This window comes from Ambystoma mexicanum, chromosome 6p (assembly GCF_040938575.1).
Source record: "Ambystoma mexicanum isolate Mex_15411 chromosome 6p, UKY_AmexF1_1, whole genome shotgun sequence".
Lineage (NCBI taxonomy): Eukaryota > Metazoa > Chordata > Amphibia > Caudata > Ambystomatidae > Ambystoma > Ambystoma mexicanum.
The window spans coordinates 1,076,479,367-1,076,494,010 of record NC_090935.1 but is presented as its reverse complement, the minus strand read 5'-3'; the positions used below and the strand labels follow the sequence as shown (position 1 = coordinate 1,076,494,010).

Sequence of the window (14,644 nt, the reverse complement as noted above, 5' to 3'; positions counted from 1 at the left end):
CGAACCCCAGTAATACACGCACACGCTATTTTTCACACAGCGGATGTCTGTGTTTGTCACATACCCCTTTTTTTCACGGCCATACTGGCCTGTGTGTTGATTGCGTACATTTTTTTTGGGCTCCTGGCTGCCACACAGTACTACGTGTGTCATTTTTGCATGCACGTGGGCTACTCGGGGGCGCTTGTCTCTTTTTCTTCTTTTTATGGGGTGCCTGTGTGTTGCATGCACGTCATTTATCCTAGGGGGCCACAGTATGGGACATTCATCATAGCTGTATATATGTGCTTTTTGTTTGCGCACACTTTTGTAATGCACAGGGACGCTACCGCCTGCCTTCGTGTGGTGTTCGTGTTTAGGCCTGTGCGTGTCTTTGCCCGTGCGCGGGCTTGCCCTATTCGATTCCATGAGTGTGGTTCGCGTGCGTGTGGGCGTTCTGTGTACTTCCCAGCAGAACTTCCCCAGTTACGCCTTCTTTTTCACGCGTCGTTCCCCATTCTGCGTGTTACGCCCCGTGTCCCGTCCCCTTTTTGGTGTGTGTGCGGACATTGTGCGCTTTCCCTGTGCACGTCACACACAGAGTTTGAGCTGTTGCAATGACATGCGCAGGGACTTCCATGAATCGCACGCGTGCACCTGTTTTTTCATGCTTACGCCAAGATTTTCGGTGCACGTTTGTTCCATGAATCGGCCCCTAAATGTGGATGGGGACAGGAATAACCCCTTACTTCCAAAGAATTTATAATACTTCGTCGCAGGTCACTGGATTGACGGTAAGCCAAGGTAAACCCGTCAAAAATCAAGATACAAGTATGTCAAAGACATAAGAAAAAAATCTCGGACAATGCGCCCTTTAAGGTTGTGAAAGTTGTTGTATTATTTTAATTTTCCAAAAAAGGAACATCCAATGTTTTAACATTCGCCCTTACAATGATTGACACATGTTTTGGCCCATGTGGCCTTTCTCAAAACAAGATAAGTGCGGTCATCGATCTATCGGTTTACGCTGGCCTTTGGGCCCAGTTAATTTTGCTAGGTGAATTTTAGAATTGTCTAATAGAAGATTACAACACAAGTAAATATAGAGAGCTATGTTTTTTGTAACTAAACAAAGTTACCTTGTTGTCTCGCATTTGCAGCTTTTCACAACATTTAACAATTTACGCGCCTAATACAAGGATTTCTTAAATATTTAGCTTATACTTAATTTAGAAGATTCTTACTCACAACATTTGAAGCCCAATTTAACACAGTATAACGGGATACGATTTTTTAATATAGTGTCAAAAGTATAAATTGGCTACAATGTGCATACCAGGAAAGTACATTTACATTTACTATGGTCTGAACGATGTAGAAATACGAAATGGGACAATGTTCTGCCCCTACACAATATAATTTCTATGATATAAATATATGATGTATGATTTGAAATTAAAAACACAATTTGTTTTGATAATAGACTACATATAAATGGGATTTGGCCCAACGTATTTAGTTACGCGACTCCCAGCTCTATTGCAATAGGAGCTTCTGACCCTTGGAGTGGGTAAGTTAGCTTATTAAGAAGCTTCTTTTCTAATTACAAACTTAAGACAAACCGTGACTAATTGATTATCCATCTTTTGTCTCTGTATGTGTGTTTGTTTTTTCCCCCTTCCCTCCCTTTTTTCTCTCCTTGCCCCGTTCATATCATAAATGTATGGCCTATTGTTTTCTATTTAATTTTTTGATATGATGCCAACAATCTCTCTAATTTGGTTGATTATGATGATTTTCTTGATTTATCATGGTGATTTGTTGCTTGTAACTGGATGTTGCATCATAATTACTTGACTCTTTTACATATTATTGTGTATTTTTCCGCGAAGGGAGCGGCTGTCCGCAGGACACCAAAGGCATGGATATTGGTTTGCACATGTGTGTTGATGTTCTACAGACACTGTTCCGGTCCTGAAGTAATTAAAAGTGTGTCACACATCAAACTAACAGTTACGGACAGGCATTTGTTCTTAGAACAGTTTCAACCTGCTTGCGAACAATACGGACAGACATAGCGTTCTCAGGACACCTCCATTTTGTTTATTTACGCACATTTGAGGACACCACATGTGTTCTTAGAACAGTTTCAACTTGGTTGCGAACAATACGGACGGGTATAGCGTCCTCAGGACACCCCTATTTTGTTTATTTACGAACATTTCAGGACACCGCATGTGTTCTTAGAACAGTTTCAACTTGCATGCAAACATTGCGTAGAGGTTTAGTGTTCTAAGGACACCTCTATGTCGTTTATTTACGAACATTATAGGGCACATGATGTGTTCTTAGAACAGTTTCAACTTGCCTACGAACAAAACGGACAGCCATACCGTTCTCGGGACACCCCCATTTTGTTTATTTATGAACATTTCAGGACACCGCAAGTGTTCTTAGAACAGTTTCAACTTGCTAGCGAACAGTACGGACAGGTATAGTGTTCTTCAGGACACCTCCATTTTCGTTTCTTCACGGACGTTCCGGACACCCGCACTGTCCGCGGACACCTAAATTGCTTTAAAAAAAAAATATGAAATGAATTAGAACATAATATAAAAATGTAACTTTATTTAACATGTATGATTAATTTATGACAGAGAAGGTGAGGCAGAAACTGAAACAAAAATAGGAGAATTAGGGGTTTCAACAGGATTTGTATGAGGTGAAGAAGGGATGGAAGTCTCATCAAAACGTTTTGGTTCATGGAGAGGGTTTGGGGATAATTGACTGGGATATGGTCAGGGGGGACAGGTACATGTGGGACAATGGTACGTGGTCTTTTGTTTAAAATGATCTTCCACAAAGTTTTTTAAATTATTAAAATTAGCCAACAGTAGATCCATTTTTTTCTTGTATGCTGTGAAGAGTCTTATCCATAACATCTTTTTCTGTAGTACTTTCTATTTTGGTATGCTCTGTACAAAAAAATATATATGTTAAATGTATATAAAATAATAATAATTAAATGGTATATATTGTAAAGTGTCTACCATTAGATTCACAATCTTCTGACATTTCCTCATGTGGGAAATGCTCCTCTAGCCACTCCAGAGTACTAGACATTTATGTGAGAAAAAAAAATAATATCATTTTTTTTTAATCTAATACAGAAAGTTTATAAATATATGAGTAAAATGCAGTACACTTACTATTTCAGGTAAGGTATGTTGTAAGTGGTCTGTAGATCTGCTGTTGTTCTTGGTTGTGGAGTGTCTGTGAGGTAATTATGTTGGAAGCCTATCTTTCTTCTTTTGGTATATTCCATTTTAGATCATATTGTATTTAAATGAATGGTTAGTGCGTTACATATATGGGTTACACTTCGTATGTGTTACTACATATAATGTGTATGTGTGCTGGTTTGTGAATTTGTAAAATGTTAATATGTTATGATATAACAACTAAATATACCCCCCCAGAGCTTTTGGGTAATGGTGCTGTTGTCCGAAAATGTCCGCGCACATTAAAAGAGTTCACGGACATCAAACTCAGTAGAGGGGGTTCAGTATGTTAAATTTGACATGTAAATAAAGTCAGAGTTATCATTATTAAATTGTGCTACTAAAAACCTATGAAATTCAGTGAAAAAACTTTGTTAAAGAGACGTTATGGTTAAGTTGCGCTACTAAAAACCTATGAAATTCAGTGAAAAAACTTTGTTAAAGGGACGTTATGGTTAAGTTGCGCTACTAAAAACCTATGAAATTCAGTGAAAAAACGTTGTTAAAGGACGTTATGGTTCCAAGTAAAACCGAAAAACCCCTGAAATTCGCTAGTTATGGTAAGCTAAGCAATGATAACTGGCTCCACCACCATGCACTGCTAAGACTAACACCCACGACATAAAATATGACATCACAAATGTCATTGATGACATCACTGATGACATCACATGTCTGGCTCACTCTTTTTTCCTTTACTGACATATCTAGGCCACATGGTTTTCTTCAGTAACAGTCAGAAACTAAACATTTTATTTTATTTGTAGACCTATCCTTCAAGTAGGTTCTTACAGTAATTCCCTTAGAGTCCAGTCACATCATATGAAACATATACATAGGGGAAGACACAAGCTTGAAAGACAGCAATCCTTTATGTGCATAAAGATAATCCATAGAGTTATCAGCACTTTCTGATAGTTCTGTTGTTTTTTTTATGGCTGTACTTTCCCTGTATATGCTCATATTTGTATACATTGTACTCACTCTACTTTCCTTAGGGTCCAATCACATCATGTGATACATATACATAGGGTAAATAGCAGATTTGAAACAGAGCAATCATTACATTGCATGATAATAATCAGTTAGGTTATGAATTGTTTCTGCTACTACTTCTGCTTTTTTGCTAACTTCACTTTCCCATATTTGTATGTGTTCTTGTCTCTTTGTGTTTTGTCTGTAGTAATGCAATTATGTAATACATGGGTTTTATTAGCTACTTATTACATATTTCACAGTACACAAAACTCTATTAATAAAACAATTATCATTTCATTATTCAACATATCAACATTATGAATATTATACCTTCATCTTGTACGCTGCATGCAATGCTATGTCTCTGCATGAGTAGCTTAGTATACTAGATAGAACCCCATAATAGAATGCTGTTTATATCAATGCATCGTTCAATGCACTAATTAGGGTATGATATTTATTGCAATGATCCTTGACACTTTTTTCTCAACATTATAATAAGAATCCCTTGTACACATATTTTATGAAAAGTAAATACACATGTGATGTCATCAGTGATGTCATCAATGACATTTGTGATGTCATCTTTGATGTTGTGGGTGTTAGTCTTAGCAGTGCATGGTGGTGGCGCGAGTTATGGTTGCTTAGCTTACCATAACTGGCGAATTTCAGGGGTTTTTCGGTTTTACTTGGAACCATAACGTCCCTTTAAGAAAGTTTTTTCACTGAAGCTATATATATATATATCAGCGCGAGATTCCCGATTTTTCATTGAAAAATCGCACTATTTCTTACTGTCTCTCGCATAACCTATACATACATGCAAACCCTCCCAATTTAGGCACAAGACTCCCGATTTTTCATTGAAAAACCGCACTATTTTTTACTGTCGCCCGCCTAAATTAATGCTAATCCCATTGCAATCCTAGGGTAAAATTCATGTTCCCGATTGCTGTGGTGAAATATCACTCTCAGGGGCTCTCAATTGTTGTCATGTCTATCTATAAAATGAATTTATTGAAATTGTTCCCATTGATTTACTATAATCAATTGTCACTTCCAAACCTGTCTGCTATCTACAATACACCTTTAAAAAACAATTGAATTTCATACACTTAAAATTCGACTCATTTGCAAAGCAGGTTGAACTAACATATTGTAAATAAAATATAAACGTTGGACATAGTCAAATGAAATGCATGCATACACTATTATCAGATATCAAACAAGAATACTACCACAAAAACATAAAAATCAACGTCTAGATTAACATCAGTGTTATAAACACACAAAATTACTAACTTCTTTCTTTTACAATTGCAGTGAAGACCACTCTCCTGAAAATCAGCAGCATCTGAACTACAAACAACATATCCGAAGAAACCTGCTCATTCCACAAAACAAGAGTAAGTACAATACTACCTTAATATTGTTACTGTTCCTCAAAGACACTGTGTGGTTCATTCATGTAATTTGCGCACCAAAAAAACAGCGATTTCTGAACCATTCTGCCCACAAATCCCCATTTATTAAACAGAGATTAGCAGGCAGAATGGCACACAAAGCCCTGTTTTTATGGAACACAAATAACATACTGAACTCTTAGAATGTTAGTACTACAAAACAAAGAACTGTGTTAATTTTATACCATTACGTTTACTATTAATGCTTCTCCTCAACACTAGCTCACTTTCTACTCTCATCTGAACCGCAGTTTAGTAACAAACAAATAGAAGAATAGCCTTCCCAACTCATTGTAACTGCCCAATGCACAATCACACACCCCCACATACATCTTTCCCATCATACTCAGACACTCATGCACACAGCACACATACATTGCAAAATGGGCCAACCCATACCTTCTTTTTTTTTTCAACAGACCCAAAGAATGCCTACCAAAAATCCGCAGAAAGCAACGCAGAAATAGAGCAAATGAAAATAAAAGTGTCCAAAATAAGCATCCATCTCTACCAGAGTTTGGACAAAACGTTCAAACAAAACAGCTAATACAGTCATTTAGCGAAACAAAACAAGCTTCTAGTACAGAAACTTTGCCTCCTCTATCAAAATGTAAAACAAAACAAAAAATGGTTAACAAGAATTCGGCTACCACTACTGCTAAAACTGCTCCTATAAATCTTGATATACTAGCAAGAAACCGTACCAAAAAAAGTATTTTAGCAAAAAATGTTCCGCCACAGAGTCCTTCAGAATCTTATAAAAACAGGAGACAAATCATGCACAACCCTTCAAACCTACCATAGAAAATTAATCTTAGATGCTTTAATAGACAGTACAATCCTTCTCAAAAGAAATGTATTAATTTTAGTGTTAAACAGAATTCAAGCACTAACAAAACTAAGTACTAAATTACAAAAAAACTTCTCAATAAACGGAATGTCAACGAAAAGAACTTCTTAAATATCTGTGGAGGTGAATGGAGTCACACCACGAGAACAGAACCATATTTTAATGAAGAAGCATACAAACAAAACCAAACAAACACAATTGCCATCCATAGCAGTGGAAGAGGTTCTGAAACAATTAATAATACCATAAAGGAACAAGAAATACTGCTTACAAAAATATCCCCAGAAAACTCAATCAGAACGTCGAGTACACAAATGGCCATGCAGGTCAATGTGTAACATTCCCAAAAAATCTTTCAAATCTTTACTCCAGTTCCTCAATCAGTATGTGAAAGGTAAAGACAAAATCAAAATGAAAGTGCTGCAAAATATGGATACCTGTCCAGTGTGCAAATACAGAGGACTACAACGACATTCATTAGCCTGCATTTCAGGACCTATTTGCAAAAGCACCTTCCATCATATCAAAATGATATCAACAAATCATTCAAATATAAGAAATCTAGTCTATAAACTGTACTATGCTAAAAGTCCTGCTTTAGAACTAGCCAATTTAAATAACAAAATATTTTGGAAGTGAAAGCCACTTACAAAATGCAATAGCTTTACAACAGACTAGCAACAATTCTGCACATGGCAAACTTCTACTACACACATACAAAAAAGAAATACTAAAATGTAAAAGTACATCCGCTGAAGTTCCAAACCATGTGTGTGTGTGTTGCCGCAGAACTTTTTATAAAAGTAACAGAAAAACTATAGACGTAACATACAAAATAGAAGACAATGAATATTCCAAATGGTTTGAATTAGCTCTCTACCTTATAGCAGAAAACAAATAAGAAATAACTGACCCCTTAATACTTTGCAGTTACTGCAGTACAAAGCTTGACAACAACTAAACTCCTTCACGTGCTATCAAAAATATTCCCACTACCAAAACCCCTGCAACAACTCAATTTATTTGAGAGCATCATAATTCAAACAGTGCACCGATTTCAAGCAATAATACGCCTTCAACCAAAAACAGCAAATTTACCTCCCTCTGAATTGGTGAAAGGCATTCATGGCAAAGTTTATTTACCATTAGATCTGAAAGGAAAAATGTGCACACTCTAGGAGTGCAACAACCAATAGAGCAATCTTTAATTGTCTTAGTAAATGGTGTACCAACAAAAGACAAAAGAATTGGCAACACTATGCAATTAATACAAAACGTGCAAGAAAATGATGATGTTTTATAATCAAGCATTACAAATCTGTTTGCAAACATGCGTGGTATACGAAAGAGTACTGGTTCCAACGTCACAGAGATGTACGTTGTATGATAAGAAACCTTGGCCCACCCACTTGGCTTGTTACATTAGGTTGTGCAGAATATGCATGGGAAGATGTACATGATTTCCTACGCACATCAAACAAAAACAAAACAAACATAGATATACTAACACCTGGAGAACTTTGCTCTCTGGATCCTGTTAGATCCTGTTAATGTTTCAAGATATTCCCACCATCTTTTCATTGCTATGCTACACTTTATTTGTAATAAAACTGTTCCTCTCCTTGGAGAATTGCAACACTTCTTTTGGAGAAAAGAATACCAAGCCAGAGGAGCACCACATATCCACATGCTTTTATGGATTAAAGATGCTCCTAATCTTGGTCAAGACAGTGATTCCACTGTTTTACAGTTTATCAAAAAATATGTTACTTGTGAAATTCCATCAAAAGCAACAAATAGTTATCTTCATGCATGAATTATACAATTTCAAAGACACAAATGTGGCAAATATTGTCGTCACAAATACAAAAACAAAGGTAAATACTACACCAAATGCCGCTTTGGTTTCCCTACACCAGTTACAGAAACAGGTGAAGTGAACAACTTCATGTCTTCAGTTTGACATAGTGTTAAAGGTAAATCACCTAAGAACACGTATTACATAAAAAGAACAGAAGAATAAAAATATATCAATGATTACAATGCAATCATTGCCCTCTTATGGAATGCAAACAGAGATGTGCAGTACATTGCAGACAATTCCACTGCAGTTGCACGATATGTTACAAAAACAGAAAAAACAGAGCTTCAAGACCTCTGGAATGACCTATCATCAGACAAAACACTATCTCAGAAATTGTACAGCTTAGGCATAAAAATGCTCTCTCATAGAGAATGTGGCTCCCATGAAGCTGCAGATCTTTTAACCAGTACTGCTTTGTATGGGAAATCTGAAAATATAGTACGGCTAAGTCTTGGTCCTGCTAAATCTAGAAAAAGAGTTCTCAAATCATATGAGGACATAAATACAATTTACTAGACGCATACTACCCGAACAGGAGTACCACTTTGGAAACCATGTGTCTATACCACATAGCCCAAAACTTTGCATACAAAAATAATATAAAACCCGATGAAAAAAAAGGTAGATATAGAGTGACAGATCGTGAAGGCAGCTTAATGAAACTTACCAAACGATGCTTAATTAATCATATCAAATTGTCATTCAAAACTCCTCAACAGAAAGAAATATATTCAATGTCCCTGCTACTACTTTTTAAACCATGGAGAAAAGAAGAAGAGATACTAGATAACTATGACTCCTATGAAGACGCTTTCAAAGCAAATGAAAGCACTATCACGGATGTAAAGTTTACGCAGTACAAAACAATGTTGCCCAATGAACAGCAAAACGAAGAAGAACTCCAGGCCCAACTAGATAAGGACACTCCCGACAGTAGTCCACCTTCTGTAACAGGAAGCCCAGAACCAGTGGGACATCCATTAATAGCAAATGAGGCAGAATTAGCTATGACAGAAGTAGAAAACACCATGTGTCACTATGAAGAAGATACAGAAGACTTAACTGTACTACAATCAAAACTGAACAAAGAGCAGCGCTCTAATTTTGAAGAAGTAACAAAAGAATTTGCACATGGTGTACAACATGAAAATAAAGAATGTACCTGCCAAAGTTACAAACCTATACTACTATACGTCAGTGGTGAAGCTGGTTCGGGCAAAACATTCTTAATCAAAATCATCAGCAAGTTCCTTCAACAATTGACAAACAACAAACTGTCAGCTGTTGTAACTGCTCCCACAGGTTTAACTGCCTACAACATAGGCGGTCTCACTTTACACTGATTACTACTCTTTCCAGTAGAACACCAAAACAAACTAGACTATTACAAACTTTCTACAGAAGCTGTATTGGAACTACGCAGAGTGTTAAAACAAATGAAAATGCTACTAATAGATGAAGTGAGCATGGTCTCCAACCTAATGTTGGCTTTGATTCACCTCAGATTGCAAGAAGTACTTAAAACAAACTACGAAGAGCTCTTTGGAGGAAAACACATTATCATTTTCAGAGATCTTCTTCAATTGACACCAGTGAAAGGTGAACCTATTTTTAAAACCTTAGGACACAAACTCTGCCGTAAAAGTTTTGGCAGCATAGGAAATGTCAACCTTTGGCAACATTTCCAATACAGAGAATTAACAGAAAACATCCCCCAATCTGCAGCCTCACTTACGCCAACATTTTAAAAAGTATTAGAGTTGGTGTACTATCTCAAGAAGCACAAGTAATATTAAAAACCAGGCACATCCATGCACTTTATGGCGATAACTCATGTGCTACTGATCTCATGGAACAATTAGCGCACACAAATGTCAATTGCATGTCCTTAATGCCAACTCTTGCAAGCTGTTCCAAATTCAATGAAACAATGTTTAAAAAAGAAATGCAACCAATAATTGAAATTTACTCCACAGACAAACTGGACGTACATGGTATGACACTACCCATGTGTCAACAAGCCACAACAAGACTAAATACCTTAGAAAATGATATCTCCAACACAGCTGGTTTGGAGAAAATATTAAAATTATCCTTAAACTGTAGAGTAATGCTTAAATGTAACCTTGACGTGGAGCAAGGACTAGTTAATGGAGCACTGGGTTCAGTTGTTGGCTTTCAAACATACCCACGTGACAACAACATTAAGTTTGTCAATATTCTCTTTGACAAACTTTCAGAAGTAAAAGGGATAGGGCACTCAACAGCTCGATTCCTTCTCTTTAAAGACATGAATGTACGCAGAGAACAATTTTCTCTAACTCTAGCATATGATGTCACCATTCATAAATCACAAGGTCGAACCCTAGAAAAAGCATTGATAGATATTGGTAACACAGTCTTTAAAAAAGGCATGAGCTACGTAGCACTATCACGCTTACGTGCACTTGACAGTCTATTTCTAATAAACTTTGATGCAAGTAAAGTAAACGTTGATATTCCTTGCATTATATCTTACAATAGACTATGTTCACAATACACCCCCAATCTAAAAACATATCCTGTTCCACAAAAAGGAAAACAGTGTAAAAGAAAACTAATTCAAACAGAAATTCAACAGGATCTCACTGCAAATCCTCCAAAGAGAGTAAAAGAAGCTAATACTTCATCTATTACCACAACCAAAGAAGAACCTATTACTCAAAGTAACTCAGGTACTTCTTCAAAGAAGCACCACAGTCTCTGAAAAAATGACTTGGACACAGAACTATCTGGTCCATTCAAATTTTGAAATATAACTGGTGTAAATTGCTACACACATGTAGCAATGAATATTCTATTTCAATTGCGTCCAATTGTTGACATTTACTTACACAGTACAGACCCATTGTGTTTGCAAATGTTAGTACTTCATAGAAACGCAACAAACAATCCTGATAACACGTATAGTGTTCATGGAATAAGACAAGAATTGAACTACTGTGCTGGAATGGTGAAATTCACTATAAACTCACAAGAAGACCCACAAGAATGCACTCTCTGCAACATTGTGACACAGGAACAAATCCCTAATGAGCGCTTTGTGTATGTATTCATACCTAATTGTGAATCAGTTCCATTTCTGCAACTTGTACAAAATGCAAACCATGGTAGATTATGTACTAGCTGCAATTCAGATAATCGCTCCACTTACTAATACAAACACATAGTAAATACGTAATACTAATGCTTCTACGTTACAATGCAGATGGTACCAAAAACAACTGCTAGCTGACTGGATTCACGCATGGTCAAGTATCACTTGGTAAGAAAACCTTCACAACAATAGATATAATCTACCCCGCAGGAGCCACAACCAATGCAGGTCACTACACTGCATATATAAAAAAGAAATGTGGATGGTTTGAATGTAGTGATAGTGCCATTACTCTAAAGCAGAGATTAACAGCAAGTCGTACAAACGCTTATTTAAAACTATATACTGTTAGAATACGCCAACAGGTATCTAACTGCCCCAAGATTCTATAACAAACAAACAGATAAATGAATACCACTAAAAATCTGCAACAAGCCAACAGATAGAACATTAGCCAGAGACAATAAGTGAACACTGAAAACAAACAAACAAATAGACTGTAGCATAACAAAAAAAGTTTTTTTTTAATCCGACATGGATTTTTTTCCCACAGACCCAATGATTTGAAAAACAAATACAGAAACTGAGCAAATTGCACAGTACACTGGTTTGGAAACTACTAAATATGAGGGTCGAAAACAAGCTGAAATGTCTATTATGTAATGTAATAAGTCTTTATAAAATACATATACTAACATGCTCTTTTCATTTATCACAGAAATTGAAAAAGAATATGTACTCCAGTTACAAGCTCATGAAAAAAATATATCCAATCTCAAAAAATCAAACCGTAAGTATATTCTAATAGAACGCATAAATACTGCTGCATAGCAGAACCATTGAAGCAAACATGTAACCATACACCACAATACAAAATGTTCATTTCCATGGATATGCTATACTGCAGTGCGTGTTACCAAACTCTACAATCTTAATGACATGACGTAGCCAAAACTTCACATGCAAACTATACAAAACAAACAGTACAGAAACTGTAAACATTTTAACTGTCTATATGTGCCCACCCATATCACACTTTCTGCAAAGTTTGGTCAGAATTCATCCAGGGAGAGCGAAGTTATAAGCCACTGATGGTGGCTTATAACTTCAGTGCATATAACTTCAGTCTTGGGTGCATGGCCTTTGGCCATGAACCCAAGATTCTAAGCCTTAGCCACAACCACTGCAGCATATCACACCCACAACCACCGCAGCATATCACACCCATGCTGGCTTATAACTTCAGTGCTTATAACTTTGGTCTTGGGTGCATGGTCTTCGGCCATGCACCCAAGACACTAGGCCTTGGCCACAACCACCGCAGCATATCACACCCATAGATACCCATAGAATCAAACATTTTAACTGTCTATATGGTCCCACCCATATCAGACTCTAGGCCCTGGCCACAACCACCACAGCATATCACACCCACAACCACCACAGCATATAACACCCATGCTGTTGGCTTCGGCTATGCACCCAAGACTCTAGGCCCTGCCCACAACAACCACTGCATATCACACCAATGGTGGCTTATAACTTCAGTGCTTATAATTTCGGTCTTGGGTGCATGCCCTTCGGCCATGCACCCAAAACTGTAGGCCCTGCCCACAACCACCTGATAGATATTCGATTCTATGGGTGTGGGTGTGATATGCTGCGGTGGTTGTGGCCAGGGCCTAGAGTCTTGGGTGTATGGCCAACGGCCTGCGGCCATGCACCCAAGACTCTAAAAAAACTATTGGACGGATTTTCACCAAAAGCACGCTTTTGAGACCAAGCCGCTGCTCCTGCTGTAAATTTGGTGAAAATCCGTCCAGCAGTTTGGGCTGTAGGTGTGCGCAAAGCTTTTCCCCCATTCAGTTTATGGGAAAAAAATTAATTTTGGACCCCCTATAAGTTTCCCCCCCCGTGGACCAAACCTCACCAAACTTTGCCAAAAAATTCAGAGTTAGCCTTATACTTTTTGGAAAAGTTTGGTGTGGATTCATCCAGGGAGAGCGAAGTTATAAGCCACCCAAAAAGTGCTCTTCCTATGGGATTAGCAATTTAACCATAACTAAACAGCCACTACTGTGGCTGTGTTATATATATAAAGCTGGAAATGTATGGATTTGTGAGTTTGTGGCTTCACGTATTCACGTATTCACGTATTCACGTATGTTCCCCATAAGATTTCACACTGTTTCAACAATCTGTACCAAATTTTGTAGCGTCACCTGTTCGGAACCTCCAGGCATTACTGGGTAGATGACATCTGGAAGCCCCATTGTTCTCCCCGGATTTTAGCAAAAGTGCATATTTGGGTGTGGGTTTGTGGCTTTGCGCATGTGCATGTTCCCTATACAATTCCACACCTTTTCACCAATCAGCACCAAATTCTGTACAGTCACCAGTTAGGACCCTCCGGCCATTACTGGCTACATGACATCTGGACACCTCACCCCTTTCACCGTATTTCAGCAAAAGTCTCTGGGTTTGTGGCTTTGTGTATGTTCCCTGTACAATTCCACACTGTTTCACCAATATTCACCAAATATTGCACACTCACCTGTTATGACCCTCCGGACAGTACTGGCTCCATGACATGTGGACACCTCACCCATTTCCCTAGATTTCAGCAAAGGTGAAAATGTGTGGGTGGGTTTTGCATATGTTCCTTATACAATTCCACACTGTTTCTCCATGTTACATGTACCTATGAGGGATTGAAAGCCTGAGCATCGCTGAGTATACTAGCTAGAATAGTGTAAAACAAAAACTTGAAATTCATGGAAGAAACGTTTGCTGTAAGGGACATTCAGTTGAGAACTTAATGCAACAAATCCCTGAAAATTCATTTAAACCCACCTTAACTTTGTGACCCCTGTTCCGCAGCCAATGAGCACAATGATGACATCACAGTACACATCAACAGCAGTATGGAATGACGCCTCTAGGCGCGCTGTATGGTACAGTCCCTGTGCAGTACCATACCAGGGGCAACAGCCCCTGTATCAATAGCAGGCACCATTACCACAGCAGATGCAACCCCCAGTGCCCAATAGTGCACCAGTGTATGCGCAAAAACAGACATCACCACAATTTTGA

The 14,644-nt window shown here is 37.7% G+C and overlaps 1 long non-coding RNA gene across 1 annotated transcript in view; it reads right to left on the bottom strand.

The window, feature by feature from the left end:
- Positions 1 to 2,095: 2,095 nt before the first annotated feature.
- LOC138511012 (uncharacterized) overlaps positions 2,096 to 14,644 on the bottom strand; it is a 73,335-nt gene continuing 60,786 nt past the window's right edge. Inside the window, exon 3 of the long non-coding RNA XR_011280537.1 lies at positions 2,096 to 2,554. This is a non-coding gene — a long non-coding RNA (uncharacterized lncRNA). The remainder of the gene's footprint in view (positions 2,555 to 14,644) is intronic.